Raw genomic sequence first — 18,805 nt, 5'->3', positions numbered from 1 at the left:
CCTTAGTTTTGAAGATGGCATTGGTCTAATATACAAATCTGTAGGCCTGAAAGCACCCTCAGAAGCCGGTGCCTGCACAGCTGCTCTGGACCCATTCAAGGTAGAGACATCCACGGGTTCCATAATTGAAGTATCTCGTGGCATACCAGACTCCAAATAGGTCTCAGTAGAGGTTTGCGAATCAGAAGTAGCAGGTATCAGGGGCTGCGAAAGCGCCTCACTGAGTACCAGCGAACTGACGACTGGCTTAGGAGAAGCACTGTCGGCAGTTTTGGACCTCAACGGCCTGTCTCTTTTTCTTTGCGTTTTTTAGGTATTCCCGTAGTCGGATTGCTAACAGACGACATTTCTGGATAATTAAAGCGTGAGCCAAAATATTTAGAAGCAAAAATGTACCGACATTTGATAGTGCGTTGATTAAATAAAGCACAAAACCGACAGCAAGGTACGTTATGGTCAGGGCCTAGGCAAGGAATACAGTACAAATGAAAATCCTTATGAGGTATTTGCTTCCCAGAAGTAATGCAATTATTAACTTTTATTGACATCGGTAAAGAGCAAGAAAAAGTTTACCCAACGGGGTACTTAGCTTTTTAGTCGAAGACTTCAGATCTGAAACTCGAAAACGAAAATTTCAGGAGTCGGCTGACCGGCACTTGTGAACTGCGGGCACCACGCGGCAAGAAAGACTGATGTAATGGCGTCGGCTGCATGTTTTATACCCCTGACGGCCTGACGTCATGGAAGAAGGGACAGCAACCAACACAGGACCCAAGACTTTGTTAATCAGGCCGACTGAGTGCAACCTGCCAGCAGATTACCCAAATGTAATGACTGCAACAGTGAAACATGAAGATCATCAGAAACACTCAATACCAAAAAACAATAAATAGTAACTTTTTTTTTTTTATGGAAAGAGAATCAGGAAGGGAAAGTATATCAATGATGATAGACAAGATTACACCAGTGTGTACAGAAGGAAAGAAAATGGAGAAGAGAAGTTCAAACTAGATGGAAAAAAACAGTGGTAGAGTTCTAAAACAGAGCAATCAGCAAAAAGAAATCACAAAGAAGCAGCGAAAACAGAAATCTATATTGTAAATTACACTTGGCTCAAGAATGATGGCGAATGCGTCTGTTAGGAAATGTGGCAAAGAGATCTGAAGTAATTGGGAGAGGAGCATTCTGGGTAAGGGTAAAGCTCGAGAGTTTTTGGCCAACGCAAGCTGTATTAACAGCTGAGTCAGTTCCAATGCTCAGAACCGGACCCCATTTGTCAAGGATAAAATGAAAATTGACATCAGATTTATATTCAAAATCTGTCCCCGATTTGGATCTTTGTCCTTGTTTCTGTTGGGGGTAGTGTTGAGGATACAAGCTTAATACATGTATGACAACAAATTTAAATTTACGATTGTGGTCATTTGTTCTTTCACTTTAACAAAAAAGGGGTGCACCAGAAGTGATTTTGGGGGGGGCAGGGAGGCAGTATTTCCAAGTATGCTTTTTTCTATCCTTGTAAGCAACTGCCATCTCAGTGTATTGGGAGACAATATTTTTGTCAGCTTAGAGAATTCAGAGTTGTGTAAAATCTTACCATAACAGTATATGTCCTTTCTCTTCACTGTTGGAGGGATCACCTGCCAAGGACAGCCCGACGTCCAGCCAGTATACCAAAACCTTTAGGTTGTAATGGGTATGGTGTATGTCGCATGTATGCTCCCCATGCAAGGCATATGGCATAAAGGCGACATCTGCATGTACCACTCTCAGAGCTGAACAGCACCATTAGGAACAACAGTCCAAGGATATAAGTAGGTAACAAGCACATCCAGAAGGAAAAAGGACCAGGGGGAGGAGTGAGGGAGTGAATACTGCAACAATGAAGAGCACATCTGCTGTTATTGTAACATTTTACACAACTGTACTATGTCCTTCCACATCACTGTTGCAGTATTCTTTACAATAGGGAGAGTGCAATAGCTCAGGAAGACTGGGAGGAGGATGGGCCAGCAAAGCCCTCCTGGAAGCCATGGAGAGTGGCCCTGGAAAAGCCAGCTCTGGCCCTAGAAAACACAACCAACTTATAGTGCTTGGTAATGGTATGCATAAAAGTCCAGGTGGCTGCCTCACAAATAGAATTAGTATCCAAACCCTTGAAAAAAAAGTACCAAAAGAAGCCACAGCCCTACTAGACTGAGCCTTAACAGAAGAAGGAAGGCTCTTCCCATGAAGAGAATAGCAAAAATAAATGGCTTTAGATTTCCAAGAAGAAATGGTTTGCATGGAAGCAACCAAACCTAAAGACCTAGGATGAAAAGAAATAAAAAGATGTTCTGATTTACAAAAAGCTTTAGTCTTGTAAATATCAGAGTTGTCTATGCAAATCTAAGGTGTGCAAAACCTCTGCACTAGCAGACTGTGGAGAAGGGAAAAAAGTGACCAAATGAACAAAATTATTAAGAGACAACTCATTAACCACCTTGGCCATAAAAGGAGGATTAGTACAAACAGACACCCTGTCCTTATGGTAAACTAAAAAAGGAGGAACAGCCATAAGGGCTTGCAGCTCAGACACCTGTCTGGCAGAAGTAAGGGCCAAAAGAACACCAGTCTTCAAGAACAATGCTGTAAGGAAGCTGAAGCTGCAGGCTCAAAAGGAGCCAGAGTCAATTTTTCTACAAGAAAATTAAGGTCCCAGGAAGGAGGGAGGGACAGACTTCCTGGAAGGCCTAATGTGAAGGATTCCTTTAAGAAACTGTTTGGCCTCAAATCTAGAGGCTACAGTGGGAGTCAAAGGTAGATAATCAGAGATAGCAGGTAGGTGGACCTTAACAGAAGAATATACCAACCCAGCATTCAGCAATTCACACAAATAAGACAGAACCAAAACAACATCCAACAGTAAGTGGATCTAGGTTAGGAGAAAGACACCAAACAGAAAACCGATTCCACCTGGATAAGTAGTGGGTTTCCTGGCTGCCTGCAGGACCTGAAGCATGTCCTCAGAGAAAAGGTGTCTGCAGGGGATCAAAACCTCATCACCAACAATATTAGCTAAAGAATGCACAGGTGGGGAAGGATGAGAAATCCTATGTCTTGTATGAGCAGGCCCACTCTGTGAGGTAATTCGTGATGATTACCCTTGGCTAGATGCACAAGAGGAGGGAACCAATGCTGTCTGGGCCAAAAGGGAGTCACCAACAAGATTTTGGGAGCATAATATTTTAACCTGAACAAGACTTTTGGCATGACTGGAAGGGGAGGGAAGGCATAAAAAAACATCCCCCTACAAGAAAGAGAGACGGCATCCACCTTCCATGTCAGCGTGCATGTGACTCTGGCACAAAAAAGAGGAAGTTGTTTGTTAATAGGGGAGGCCAAGAGAACTACTTGAGGAATACCCCACTGGTGGACAACCATGTCAATAAACACATCCCTGTGAAGCATCCACTCATGGGATTGTGTTATTGACCTGCTCAAAGAATCTGCTACTATGTTCTGATCTGATGGAATTTAAACTGCCTGAAGAGTCACCCGATACCAGATAGCCAGACCCCAAACTTGAAGGGGTTAACCTGCATAGGAGATAAGACCTTGTCCCCCCCCTTGCTTGTTGACATACCACATCACTGTGGTACAACCTTTGAGAATCTTGAGGCGCCCTGGAAGGAAGAGAGAACGAAAAGCCTGAATAGCTCTTATCTCTTTGATATTGATGTCGTCTTTCTTTTGTCAAAAATACCAAATGCCCTGAACTTTCAGAGGACTGAAGGAGGCCCCCCACCCCACATTCAAGGAATCTGTGAAGAGTTCCTGAGAGGGGACTGTAGGTTGAAAAGGAAGCTCTGGGATGATGGACAACTGACAAATCCACCACTGATGTCCCATCCTGAGGCAAGGAAGTAGACGAACCACAAACTCTAAAGGATGAAAATACTGAAGCCAACCTGACTTTAGAAACCAGTGAATATTTCTCATGTGGAGTTTGGCTAGAGGGACCATAGGAATGGTGGAAGCCATGAAACCCAGAGCCCTGAGAAACTCCCTGGCTGTAACTAAAGCCAAGGAAGAAGGGACTAAAAGAAAGCAATCAGTGTTAAGGCCTTGGGAGGAGGCACAGATGCCAGCATTGGAACAGTCTGCATCCTAGAAAAACTTGACCCTGAGAAGGAGTCAGGAATGGCTTTTGGAAATTACTGTGAACGCTAGGTTTTGCAGGGGAGAAACAGCAAAGTGTAGATGCTGGATTAATGTCTCTAGAGAGAAGGCCTGAATCAGCAGGTCATCCAGGTAAGGAAAGACCTGTATCCCAGTTAACCTGCAGAAAGCAATCACAGGAGCGAGGCATTTGGTGAAGACCCTTGGAGCAGTAGAGAAGGCAAAAGGAAAGGCAGAGAACTGAAAATGCTAGGCTGTAACTGAAAAACATAAAAAACTTTCTGAGAAGGGAATGAATAGGTATGTGAAGATAAGCATCTTTAAGATCCAAGGAAACTAGAAAAGTCTGAGGAAGTAGCAGAGGAAACAAGATTTGAAGGGATAGCATCTGAAAGGAAGGGATCTTAAAAAAGGTATTTAGCAGAGACAAATCCAGAATGGGTCTCCATGTGCCTTCTTTCCTGCGGACCAAGAACATTCTGGAACAAAACCCTTCCCCCTCTGAGGAGTGGGAACTTCTTGAAGCCAACAGGCCCTTAAGTACCTCTGGAAAAAAGGGCAGCTATTCCTGAGGAGGCTGAGGAATATCCAAAAGGGGGGGGGGGGGAAGAGATTTTCAAACCATGTAATAACCTTGGCAAATGATGGAAAGAACCTAGGAGTCTTGGCTTTTCAACCAAGAAGGAAGGGACAGGGAAAGTTGTAGAAAAAGAGGAATGTAACTGAGAACAGTGCATGGATAGTCAAGACAGCATCTGGTTTCTCAGGAAAAGGAGGCTTCTGAGTAGACAGAGTTTGGGTAGCCTTAGCAGGGGGAGCCTACTTCCCTTTTTACTTTTTGGGGGAGGGCAAGACTGTCTACAGACAAATTCGGTCTTGGTTAGGGTAATTCCTCTGAAACATGGGAACAGGTGTAAGGTCTCACCCTTTTCTTGCAGGGACTTAAACAACTATGCAGCAACAGCACCAAACAAATGCTTATTATCCAAAGAAGCATCCATCAGTATAGCCTTGGTTAATATCAGGCAAAGGCTGAAGTCTGAGCCAAGAATACCTCCTCAAAACAGATCCAAAAGCATCATAACTGCATTTAATGGAATGGCAAGCAACTTGGAAGGATGTCCCTAGCAAGGCAAGAGCAGAGACCTTCCCTTCAGAATCAGATCATCTGAAATGCCTTGACAGGCCTGAGAGAGATATGAGCCAAGACATACCTGGTCATAAGGGTCTAAGTTCACAGCTCTAAAGGCTAGGGTGGCAGAAGTATACACCTTCTTAGCTAGTCTCTCCATGGTTCTGCTGTACTTATCAGAAGGAAGCAACTTAGTTCAAGGCAACAATTTGGAGGGCTTATCAGAAGGCACTGACACCACAGAAGGATCAGCAGAGAAATACTTGTAAAGAAACTTGCAGTCATCAAGCACTTTATAAAGCCTATCAAGTTTCTTGGGAGCAGGGGGTTGGTAACCAGGAGCCTAAGAAGCAGTGGTAAAAGCATCCAGCAGGGCAGCAAGAACAGGAGGAACAGCACAGGGCCTAGGAGACTCCATCTGCAGAAGCTCATGGTACCTCTTCCGAACATCAGACACCTGAGCACAGTCCCATTTGAAAAATTCCATCATTCTGGAAATAGTATCACAAAACTAAATCTCCTTAAAAGGACAGTCAGGGTTGACAGACTTCTTCCTCAGATCTACAGTGCAATGGAGAAGGCAATGTTACAACTGTCTCATGTACACGGACAACCCTCTCCTCCTCCAAACAGGTTCAAATATATGTGAGAGATGCAACTATTTAGCCAAACTGGAGGCCGAGCTCTCTCATCTCAAAACTGGTGCAACCAGTCAGGAGGAGAAGGTAACCTCACACAACACAATTCCAGTATCACATAGTCCCACCACATCAGCGAACCACACACATAAATACACAAAAACATACTCGGAGGCTCTAAATAAAAATCTACCTAAGCAACAGAGACCTCCAAAGCAGACATCCAAGCAAACGCTACCTCAAAACAAAACACACACAACACATAACCCACAAAGTCAGTGTGCCAAGCAGCCACAGCCCTTAAGGCTGAAAGACACACCTGATACTCTTGTTATAGGTGACTCTATTGTCAGACACACCGACGTCCCGCTCACCAGGCTGAATAAAGAGAAGGTCACGGTGAGCTGCCTGTCGGGTGCTAGAATCCGACACACAACGCAAGCACTCAGGTCACTCCAAAGTAAATACAAATATGACTCCGTCATTGTACATGCTGGTGTGAATGACCTGAGACGTACCTCCCTGGACTACATGAAAAGAGACATAGAGGAGCTCTCTGATCATGTAGCCCAGGCTGGTATGACCCTGACCTTGAGCAGCATCTTACCCTCACCTAGAATGATGCCACAGTACAAAGACAAAATGATCGATTTTAACAACTGGCTAAAATTTTGGTGTCATTCAAAGGGGATCCAGTGTCTGTCAGCCTGGGATGACATGCTTGACAAGCCACGTTGCTTTGCTAGGGCGGCTTGCACCTGTCACCACTGGGCTTTGGATATTGGCAAAGGCTCTTGCCACCCCATAGTGCCTTTTAGGCAAGGCTCAAAAGTCAAACCCACCCCACAGACAGCACAAGGAACAAGAAACTAAGGGTAGCTGCTAAATGCCAGAAGTCTTAACCTCAAGATGCACTCGAAGCTCTCCTCAGTATGGAGAACATCGATATCTGTGCAGTGACAGAAACCTGGTTCAAGGCTCCAGAGAGCACCCCAGCACTACCAGGCTATACCTCGCATCATGCTTTTCGGCCCCAAAACCCGGACCGAACCACAAAAGGAGGGGGAGTTTCCATATTTATCAAGGATATCCACACCTCCAGGTTAGTGGCATTGACCATCCATGTGCAACTAACAGTGGGCAAGACTGCTTTTCAGTTTATAGCATCCTGCAGACCACCCTCTCAAAGTCAGGAATCCCATTCCGCCTTCCTGAAAACATTGGAGAACATGAAGATCTCTCCAAACACCATTATATTGGGTGACTTCAACTACCCAAACATTGACTGGGAGCACTACTCAAGCCCCAGCACCTTAGCCCAAAGATTCCTGGAAATTATAAACTCAAATGCTATGGAACAACTAGTCACCACTCCCACAAGAGGGGACAACATACTAGACCTGATCATTACCAACATGGGGACTCTATGCTCCACACCAGAAGTATATCCCTCATTGGTAAGATCAGACCATAAATTAATTTCACTGGATGTCCACATCCCGACCCCACCCCAGCCCAGAAAACCACAGTGAAAAACTTCTCAAAAGCGAACTTCTCACTTCTCAAAACCGAAGTGGAATCCTTCAAGGCCCCAGGGCCAGTGGAAACTACAGCTCAAACTGCAGAATCCTATATAAATGCATTCTACGGACATCTCCAGGAATGCATGGATCATGTTATCCCAAACAAAACCAAGACTCAATCATCCAAAGGCAGGCATCCAGTCTGGTGGACCCCTGCCATAAATAAACTGTACAACAGAAGGAGGAAGCTACTACATGATAGAGCAAAATCCCTAATAGGGAAGGCACCTCTGATCAGTACTAGCAAATAATTACGATCCCTCATAAAATCCTCCAAGGCCAGCTTCGAGAGAAAAATTACACAGGACACCAAAGACAATCATAAGGCCTTTTTCAGTTATGTTAGAAACCTGGGACGCAACTCCCAGACTTGTTCTGAGTTGATTCTAAACGACAAAAAATACACTGAACCCACAGACATCGCCAATATCCTGGCAGACAGGTTCAGTGCAAACTCCTCCCCCAAAAGAGCAAGTATCTATCCCGGCAGAGGGCTGCCTCCAACCCAAACATCTCAGATGCTCAGGTGAAGGCTGCCCTCTCCAAAGCAAAAAAACACTGCTTCCATGGGACCAGATGGCATCCCAGGTTGCGTCCTACATGAACTACAAGAGGAACTAATCCCTCAAATAAAACAGCTATACAATCTCAGCCTCACTACAGGATATGTGCCCACAGAATGGCATACAGCAACAGTGGTCCCACTCCACAAAGGTGGAGCCTCTACGACCCTGGAAATTATCGCCCCATAAGCCTGACTAGCTTAGTCTGCAAGGCTATGAAGAGGATCATCATGGAGCTCATAAACAAAGACATTGGGGACCTACAGACACTAGATCCCACCCAGTTCGGCTTTGTCAAGGGCAGATCCTGCCTTTTGAACCTGGTTGACTTCTTTGAAACAGTCACCAAAGCCATAGATGAAGGGAAGGTAGTCCACACAGCCTATCTGGACCTTGCAAAGGCATTTGACACAATATCCCACTCGGGCATCATAGATAAGCTATCCAGCTTAAATATAAACCCCTATGTCACAAGATGGGTCGCAAACTGGCTCAAAGACAGAACCCACAGAGTGAGAGTTGCTGGAGCCATGTCAGACTCGAAACCGGTCACAAGTGGCGTCCCACAGTTTCTGTCCTGGGACCACTCTTGTTCGGTATATACTTTTCCGAGGTACAGGCAAACGTGGGAGGACTATGGCTCACCAAGTTCGCAGACGACTGCAAACTGGGTGCCATAATCAACTTTCCAGCTGACACAAACATCCTTCAAAAAGGTCTCACAGAGACAGATAACTGGTGCCAGTGCCATGGTTTAAAGCTAAATGCCAAAAAATGTATAGTCATACCCTTTGGCAAAAACAATGTGCCCACAAATTACCACATAGGCGGAAACCCATTAAGTACAGAGAAAGTTATTAGGGACCTGGGGACCCAAGTTGATAGCAATCTCTCCTTTGAAAACCACATTGCCAAAGTGGTTAGAAAGACCTTCTACATAGCCCACCTCATCACGAAGGGTTTCACATCTAGATCAAGAGAGGTAATCGTGCCTTTATTCATCCCTCATCAGGCCCATCATAGAATACAATGCCCTTTTGGGATGTACCTTACCCGACACCTGCAGCAATTAGAAAGACCCCAAAAGTATCTCACCAAGAGGATCAAGGGTCTCAAACAGATGCCATATGCTGCTCGGTTAAAAAAACTCCAGCTCTACTCAGTTGCATACTGCCTTCTTCGAGGCGATCTATGCCTGACATACAAAGCTATGTCAAATCCAGAATTAATGGACATGCTCCACCTCAGTAAATCTAAATCCCTTAGAGCCACACGCTCGAGGGACTTGAACCTCAGCACAGAAATAAACAGAACGTGCTGGGGGGACAGGTTCATAACCCAGAGGCTCCCTTCGCTCTGGAATAGAATTCCAGTTCATGTGAGGCAGAGCACCTCACTGAATCTCTTCAAGAAGAATCTCGATAAGTGGATGAGGGATCGTAGGTTTGTCCCAGGGATTACTCCCGTGTCACTATTAGACAGAGGCACAGTATACTCAAATCAAGGGGTGGCGTAAGCCATACAGAATCGGGCTAGGCTTATAATTGCCCCAGGGCAGATAGCCTAGTATGAACCTATGAAAGGAAAAAGTAAGTGACTCATCAAAATCAGCATCATCATCAGAGGAAACTTGCTTCCTAGGCCTCTTAAGAGGGGTAGAAAGACCAAGGAGGAGCAGGAACAAAACCCCCCTGTGCAGGCTTCAAAGACATAAGGGCATAAGACAGACCTTGAGTACAGTTTTGCCATTCACTCTGAGGATCTTTCGGAGCAGGCGAAATGTGTTTAGTCTTCTGCTTCTTTTTAAATGGTACATCAGCCTTGAAATAATTAGGAGGTTCTGATCTCTGACAGCAGTCTATAACAGTAGTTGGAACCTCTTCTTTCACTAAAATCTGAGGAGCACCCTAGGCCCATCGGTAATCACCAGCAGCGGTTCCCCTGTACAAAAGAAGTGGACGTCTGCAAGGCCTCCATGGACGTGCATGAAGTCAGATCCATGCCAACCTCCAAAGTGGTCATGACAGAGAAATCTGAGAAAGAAATCAGACGATCCTCTGTGCTTTCACCAGCCTCAAGAGAGATGTCTGGTGGAGGCACAGCCAAGGAATCTGACCGAGCTTTCTTGGTCGTTTTATTCGCAGACGGCTGACTATCGGGCCAGGAAGATCCTACCAGTATCCTTAGCCAACAGCTTAAGTCATTGGTTCTCTAGGTAAATCACAAGGGAAGAAAGCCAACTACACAATGTCTCAGGGACGAAAGCTTGACAAATCTCACAAGATGTGTGATTGTGGGAAGTACCTAAACAGAACAAACACTACTTGAGATGATCTTTACGAGGAATCTGTCTCCCGTACTGGCATTTCCCCTTTTTGGATGACATGAGTGGATGGGAAATAGAAAATTCACCCCAGGGATCACTCCAGTGGCTTTACTCGACAGAGGCACTGGGAACTAAGGTTGGGTGGCACAATGCCAGGGTAATCCTATGGGTTAGGCTTGTAAAGGCTCCAGGGCCATTAGCCTAGTACACACCTATGAACCTATGAAAACCAGCAATCAGACACAAGACAAAACAAAGATAAGAAAACAAAAACAACAGGGCACTTATAGTACAGTTTTGTACCTACCATAAATGTAGATGTTCGAGTGTACACCCTGCTGCAGTCATCACACTTAGTTTATCCTGTCGTCAGGCGGTCCCGCAGTCGGCTGGAATTCCAAAGTCTTGGTCCGGCGTCGGTTGCTGTCGCTTCTTCCCTGATGTCAGTGCTCCAGGGGTATATATATAATGCAACAGACGCCATTTTCTTCAGTTTTTCTTGCCCCAGATGTCAGGTGCCCCCAAAAAGGTGGTCAGTAACTAGTACCAAATTGAGTAAACTTACACAAACACAAAATCCCTTCAGCTATAAGCAAATACATCAGGAAGATATTGAAGAGATTTAGCTAGTAGGTCAGAGGGGATGGAGGGAGGGTAACCTGGACTGCAGCAGGGTGTACACTCGAACATCTACATTTATGGTAGGTACAAAACTGTACTATGTTCATCGTGTTACCCTGCTGCAGTCATCACATTTGGGTTGAATCCCAAAGCTAAGGATGGGTGGAGGTATCATAGAGGGTTAGAGGAGGTGAGAAGGCCCTGCAGAACTGCAGTGGCGAAGCCTGCCCTGGTCCTAGTGTAATGTGGTAAGTGATAGTGTTTGGTAAAGGTGTGTACTGAACTCCAAGTTGCAGCTTCCAAAATCTCCTTGGTTGGAACCCCCCCCCCCCCCCCCCGAGAAAGGCTGTAGAAGTAGCTGTTGCCCTGGTAGAGTAGGGTATAATGGTAGCAGGAACTGGTTTTCCATGATGGGTGTAGCAAAAATGTATGCAATGACCTATCCATTTGGAAATGGTTTGCTTTGATATAGCCTTCCCTTGAGAAGCTGTAGCACAGGATACAAAGTGCTGGTCAGATTTTCTGGAAGACTTAGTTTTGTCCAAGTAGTAACGAAGTTGCCTGTGAATGTCCAAGGAATGTAGGAGTCTCTCACCTTTGTTCTGTGGATTTGGGAAGAAGGTGGGTAAGTGGATGGTTTGATTTAAAGCCACACTGGAAACCGACTTAGGCATAAAGGAAGGATTAGTTCGTAGAGAAACTCTGTCTTGATGAAAAATGAGGAAAGGTTCCACTGCCATTAGTGCCTGTAGCTCTGAGACTCTTCTAGCTGAAGTTATTGCTAGCAACAGGGCAGTCTTCCATGATAGGAACTGAAGATCTGCAGAGAAAGCTGGTTCAAAGGGAGGAAGCGTTAGTTTTTCCAGAACAAAATTGAGGTCCCATGTTGGCGTAGGTGCTCTCCTGGGTGGTCTAATGTTTTTTGCCCCTCTGAGGAACTGCCTTAGAAGTGGATGCGAAAATAAGGGTGGATCCGTGTTGTAGTGGGCCGAAATAGCTGAAGCATGGATTTTAATGGAGGAGAAAAAGTCCTTTGTGCAACATCTCAGTTAAATACTGTAGAAGGTGTGGCATGTGAGGCTGAATTGTGTCTTGGCCTTTAGATTGGTTCCAGGCACAAAACCTTTTCCATTTGTCCGAATAAGCCTTCCTGGTGCTTGGCCTCCTAGCTTCCAGAATAACATCCATAACTGCTTGGGAAAGAGGAGCTGGCTGGATGCTTAGCTGATTTGCCATGCAGACATATTTAAGGTTTTGAGCTGGCTGTGAAGAATCTGATTGTTTTGTTGTGTGAGTAAATGGGAAATTTGTGGTAATATCCATGGTGGGCCATGGGCCATATTCCTCAATAGCGGGTACCAGTGCTGGCGTGGCCAGTCTGGGGCTATGAGAATCAGTCTGGTCTCTCCTTTTTGACTTTTAGCAGTACCTTTGTGAGGAGAGGCAATGGAGGGAAGGCATATACTGTCAAGTTTTTCCAACTGAAAGAGAGTGCGTCCACTTTCCAGGCTTGATGGTGAAGTGCCCTTGTACAAAATTTTGTTAGTTGATAGTTTTGAGGGCTGGCAAACAGGTCTATGTCTGGAAGGCCCCATTTTTGAGTTATCATTGTAAATACTTGTGGATCTAGTTTCCACTCGTGGGGATCCATGATGTTTCTGCTGAGGTCGTCTGCCAATGTATTCTTCTGTCCTGGCAGGAATTGAGCTTGTAACTGAACTTGGTAAGCCAGAGCTGTGTTCCATAAGGTTAATGCTTGTCTGCACAGAGGGTAGGAGTGAGCACCCCCTTGTTTGTTTATGTACCACATTACTGTGGTGTTGTCCGTCTTTATTGTCAGTTGTCCTGGATGTAGTAGATCCTTGAAGGCTGTCAGAGCTTTCTGTACAGCTAGCATCTCTTTTTGATTGATGTGAAGATTCCTTTGATCTGCAGTCCATACGCCTTGAACGCACTGTCCTGCCATGTGAGCCCCCCAGGCGTAATCTGATGCATCTGTTGTGATAGTTTGCCTGGCTGGGGGCAAGGTGAAAGGCTGACCCTTGTTGAGGTGACATTGCCTGTGACCACCATAGAAACTCCTGTTGCAAGCAGGGAATGAGAGATATCATTGTGTCCAAGCTGTGGCTGTGTTGAGACCATACGCTTTTTAGGTACCACTGTAATTTTCTTATATGCAGCTTTGCAAATGGTATTAGTAGTATGCAAGATGCCATGAAGCCCAAGGCCTGCAGAATTTTTCTTGCAGTTAATTGGGCCTTTGTTGCCATTGTTTTGAAAAATTTAGTCAGTTGTAGTTGTTTGTCTGGCGTCAGATAAGCCTTCTGGGCCGTTGTATTCAAGCTGGCACCCAGGAATGTCATATTTTGTGAGGGTACTAGTTTTGACTTCTTTTCGTTTACTGTGTACCCCAGGCAATTTAGTAGATGTTTCACAAAAGCCAGATGATGTAATAGGATGTCCTTGCTTTCTGCTTGGATGAGGCAGTTGTCCAGGTATGGGTATATTTGAATTCCTCTTTGTCTGCAGTATGCAATTACTGGTGCCAGGCATTCTGTGAAGACTCTGGGCGCAGTAGATAAGCCAAAGGGCAGTGCAGAGAATTGGTAATGGGTTGAACCTGCAATGAAACGGAGGTATCTTCTGCACCTTTGTCTGATAGGGACATGCAGGTATGCCTCTTTGAGGTCCAACGTTACTAGCCATGCTTCCTTGCCCAACATGGGAAGCTGCTGTAGTGTTAGCATCTTGAATTTGGGTACTTGCAAGTAAGTGTTTAGAATTGAAAGGTCCAGAATTGGTCTCCAGGCATTGCCCTTTCTGGGCACTAGAAAGAGTCTCGAGTAAAATCTTTGACCTTGCTCTCGAGTAGGTACCAGTTGAATGGCTCTCATGTCCATGAGAGCTGTAATTTGTTTTTGTGCCTCTGCCCATTGATTTTGTGGCAGGTTTGGCATTCCTCTTTTCATTGGCAAGGTGTGAAAATGGAATCTGTATCCTCATAAAATTATGTCTAGGACCCATTTGTCCTTTGTGACAATGTGCCAGTTGTCTGAAAAAAGTGCGAGTTTTTCTCCCAAGGGGAGTGCCAAGAGAGTGTTGCTTGGCCAGATGAGGTGCAAGTCATTGAGTTTGCCTTCTGGTAGATTGGGACCTGTCTTCTCCTCCCTTCTGTGTTGTAGTGCCCCATTGACGATGTTTGTACTGGGCTTGTGGTTGTCCTCTGCCCCTTGGGCGTCTGTATTTACCCCTCTGTGGTCTGTCTGTAGCTGGAAAGGACCAATTTTTTGTTGGCCAGTTTCTACTGAAGCGAGGGGGGCTGTACCTGTAGGAAATCTTTGACTGTCTGCATAGATTTTGCCTTATCCTCCATTTTCTTTAAAACGACTTCTGCTTTAACTCCAAAAAGAACATCCTGCTGTAAGGGAGCATTTAGAAGTTTTGCTTTAACATGATCAGGTAGAGTTTGTTCCTTTAACCAAGCATGCCTAGGTATAACAGACCCAGTGACAGCTGCCCTGCAGGAGGCCTCCAAAGAATCAAACCCACACTGTAAGGTATGTTTGCCCACCTGTTCAGTGGCATGCAACAGATCCTGCATTTCTTTCAATTCAGATTGTTGAGGGAGAGTGGTCATTTTTTGCTTTAACTGAGAGATTAGAAATTGCTGATACTTAAGCATGTGAAATTGGCAATTGAGTGCCCTCATAGCTAGAATGGCTGAGGTGTAAACCTTTTTCCCCCACCTGTCTAGTGCTCTGGAATCCCTCTCAGAAGGTACAGGATTTTTAGCCATAGAAGCCTTAGCCCCCTTGCGACCCTGGGAGATGGTCTCTGGGTCAGCAACAGGGCTTATGTAAAGAAATTTGTGGGAATCAGGCACTCTATAGTATCTGTCAGGCTTAGCCGGAGCAGGAGGTAGAGAATCAGGGTTAAGGCTGGATTCTAAGTAAACATCATCCACAATGTCTAAAACTGGGGGGGATGGCAAGTGGTCTGTGTTGGGGGAGTAAAAGAAACTCTCTGAGCCTTTTCTTCCCTCATAGTGTGTAACGTTTCCCCAAAGGAGTAGTCTTCAGGAGGAGAGGCTGAGGGAATGGAATCCTCAGCATCAGAATCTTCATAAGGGGAGAAGGAGTAATCCTGGTCCTCAGAGGAGTCTGAAGAAATGGAAACTTGTTCAGAGGATGCATAATCTTCCTCTTGTCTAGGCCTTTTGTCAGGAGGGGGCTGGGAACCCCTGATTAAAGTGATCAAATCTTCAGCCATTTTGAACATCTGTTTCTTAGGCATGGGGCCTTGAACAGGGGACTGAAGTGCAGTCTTTTTAAATTTAATAGGAGTCTTCTTCTTAAGAGTACGATTTAATGGTGAGCGTCGTCGGTCTGAAAACGCCTTCAGAAACCGATGGCATTTCTGCAGCACAGACATCTTTTTCAGTAATGTCGTTGGTAGGGCCTGAACTAAAAGGCTGCGTCGGCCTGGTACATTCTGTCAAAAATTATGAAGCGGCCTCAGGTTCCAGATCTGCGGTAGTCAGGGGCTGCGTCGGAGCCTCACTGAGGGCCGGAGACCGGACCAGCCGAGGCCTCGGAAACTGGCTTAGGCCTGGGCTGTCTGTCCTTATCCTTGCATTTTTTGTGCACGCCGGTAGTCGGTCGCTCCGACGGCATGGTGTAGTTAAATTTCCTACCGTAGTGTCGTGCGAAATCAAAGCGTCTTTTAATAGTACACTTATTAAATCTAGCACAAAAACGACAACTAGTGACGTTGTGGTCTGGGCCTAGGCAAGGTATGCAATAAGAATGAAAATCCTTATGAGGTATTTGCTTCCCACAAGAAATACAATTGATAACTTTTCTAACATCGGTCTGAGGCAAGAAAAGTTTCCCCAACGGGGTACTTAGCTTTATAGAAGACTTCGGTCTGAAATTCGAATTCGAAAATCTCAGTAGTCGGCCAACCGGCACTTGCGAACTGCTTCTGCTTCGGGCACCGCGCGGCAAGAAAGACTGAAGAAAATGGTGTCGGTTGCATTATATATATACCCCTGGCGCACTGACGTCAGGGAAGAAGCGACAGCAACTGACGCCGGACCAAGACTTTGGAATTCCAGCCGACTGCGGGACTGCCTGACGACAGGATAACCCAAGCGTGATGACTGCAGCAGGGTAACACGATAAACATCGGAAAGCTGCTGAAAATCAGCAGACGAATGAGCGTTCAGCCAGACGACTGAAAATGGCATTCACACTGGGAGTAAAGAAGTTCTAAGGATGGAACACCTGGACGCCACCTTTATGTCCTACTCCGTTCATGGGGAGCATAAGTGTAATGTATGGCGTACTATTACAACCTAAAGGCTTCGGTATACTGTCTGGAAGTGAGGCTGCCCTTGGCAGAGGATCATTACTGTAAAGAATACTGCAACAGTGATATGGAAGGACATCAACTTACTTCTTCACTGAAGAAACTGTTTTTGTCAGCTTTGAACACTAAGCGTTTGACACAATGTATTTCTTCCTTTAATGAAACTAAGACTGGATTTCTTTCCTTAATCGTGATTTTTGTTAAGGCCATCACTGAATCAATAGGGTGGAATAAAGCCCTAAAATGCACCTCAGAGTATTTAAAACCCCATGACATATGGGGTATAGTGAAACCTATACTTCCTTAATTCAGTTACTTCTGTGCACTCTTGACCAGTCTTACTGTTCAGCTTAAGATGTGGTGTCAAATACAAGAAAGATGTCATCCAGGTGGTGTGATTTCTTCACTGTACATCTTTAAGCACTGCAGTCTCTTTACTGTAGTTGTATTAGAGAAGTACCAGTCTACAACAGATCAGAAATAAAAGCAACTGGTCCTTTGCCACAGAGAGTTTGAGAAGCACTGGTCTAGAATTTGTTCATGGATTCTTCAGACCTGGACTACTTTTCTTTAGCAAGGCCTTCAAGTGTATTCCCAATTTCACAGGGCATCCTACACCATTACTTTCAGTCCCTTTCTGTGGTAAAGATTCATCTGCTGGTGGTCCCCATCTGCTTGCTCTCTAATATCCTTCAAGGCTGCATTTTTCCATATGTAAGATCTTTCAGTGCCTTTTGGAGTTAATCAGGATGACCCCCTACCCCCCAACGTCCTCTAAATACCTTTAATGGAGGTTGTCCTCTTTGCAACTCTTTATTCTCCCTACTGCTTTTACCAGAAGGCAACTCTTTGTTCAGGCAAGACCAACTCCTCATGAGCTTAGGCTATCTGGAGGTTTGTACGCTTATCCATTGGGTTCTACTTTTATTCCTCCAGGGATAGATTCATGTTCGACATACCTTAGTCCCTGGGTCAGTAGAACCACTCTCGCTCCATGAACTCCTGGCCTTGTCTATGTCTCTGCATCTGTCATTATCTCTCAGTTATTTTTCTTTCTAGAAACATTACTCTGTGAAGTTACAACCTCTATCCCTTCATGGTTGGGCATTATTTTCATAAGACTCTGGATATATTCTTAAAACCAGAAACTGACCTTCTTGCAGGGGTACCAGCAAATATGGAACTGGGATGCCTCCCTAGACCCCTCTGTCATCATCTTTCTCTTAATTTGGTTTCTATCTGAGGATAGAATCTGTGTTGACTTATCTATTTACACTTGGCATCAGTCAACATTCACCCCTGACTACCTTTTTTGTCTTTTGGTCTTCAGCAGGGTAATTAAGCACTTTAGTGACAGGTCTCTCCTTAGTATTTTTCTTTAAGTCCTTTTCAGAATACAAGCGGCCTCCTTTTCGATCCTTCAACCAGTCTATCATTTCCATAAAACGTTTTTTCCTGGTTTTCTTTCAGGAAGTCTCCCACAAAGGTTTTTCCCTTTCTGCCCATACTTTCTTTAGTTCCTATGCTTGATATTCCCTCTTTACATTTGGGAAACATTACATACCTTTTACCACTGCTGTTTTCTTGGTTTACAAATAAGTTTTTTGGCTGTGCACAACTCAGACAACAATGTTTATTTACTCATGTTGTTAACCTTGGTTTATAGTTTAGCTGCGGCTATCTACACCCTGCAGGCATTTATCCTCTTAGAACCCCTTTACTGGGTTTCCTCCAAGACTGTGACATGGTTGTCTGGGTTGCAGATTAGTTTATGGTGCCTTCTCCTCTGCATTTACATCCTGAAGATAAAAAGTAACTTTGAGTGCCTCTTCACCTCCCCTGTAGTTTAGCCTTCAGTTAAGGTCTAGATCAGGGGTGTCCAACAGGTGGCCCCAAGACCACAATCTGGCTCGCCAAAGCATCTTATCTGTCCCTCCTGCAACAAACTGTTTTGAATGGACACATGTATGTTGAACGTGGTAATGTGGCCCATCAAACCTTGCCAAGCATGGTAAGTGGCCCCTTATTCAAAACAGGTTGGAGAGTCCTGGTCTACATCCTTTTGGTCAACAAGAACCTCTTTGCGGGACATTTTCAGGTTGTGCTATACCTTGTTCCCTTCTTCTGAGATTAAGGGTTTTACCCCAGTTATATCCACATGCAAACCTGGTTTTAGTAAGACTACTACATTTCAGAACATCTAACGACTTGTTATCCATTTGTTGCCAGTTAATGTTTCTCTCTCTTTTTTTTTTAAACTTCCTTTTCAGTGAGCCTCAGGCTGATGTTGCTGCCATGTCACTAGTCTAATCTTTTTCAAATTGAAATTTTAGTTCTCTCTCTATAATTTAGAGATTCCTTTTTAACTGAATTTTACCATAACGCTCATTTCCTAGACACTCGTACAATTG

At 44.9% G+C, this 18,805-nt stretch overlaps 1 protein-coding gene across 1 annotated transcript in view; it reads right to left on the bottom strand.

Annotated features, from left to right (window-relative positions):
• LOC122808866 (mothers against decapentaplegic homolog 4-like) overlaps positions 1–18,805 on the bottom strand; it is a gene marked incomplete in the record, with an annotated part of 2,707,603 nt that overhangs the window by 85,747 nt on the left and 2,603,051 nt on the right.

Source organism: Protopterus annectens, chromosome 8.part0 (assembly GCF_019279795.1).
Source record: "Protopterus annectens isolate FY-2018-M chromosome 8.part0, PAN1.0, whole genome shotgun sequence".
Classification (NCBI taxonomy): domain Eukaryota; kingdom Metazoa; phylum Chordata; order Ceratodontiformes; family Protopteridae; genus Protopterus; species Protopterus annectens.
Note: the sequence above shows the minus strand (reverse complement) of the source record. Positions and strands in the feature narration are given on the sequence as shown.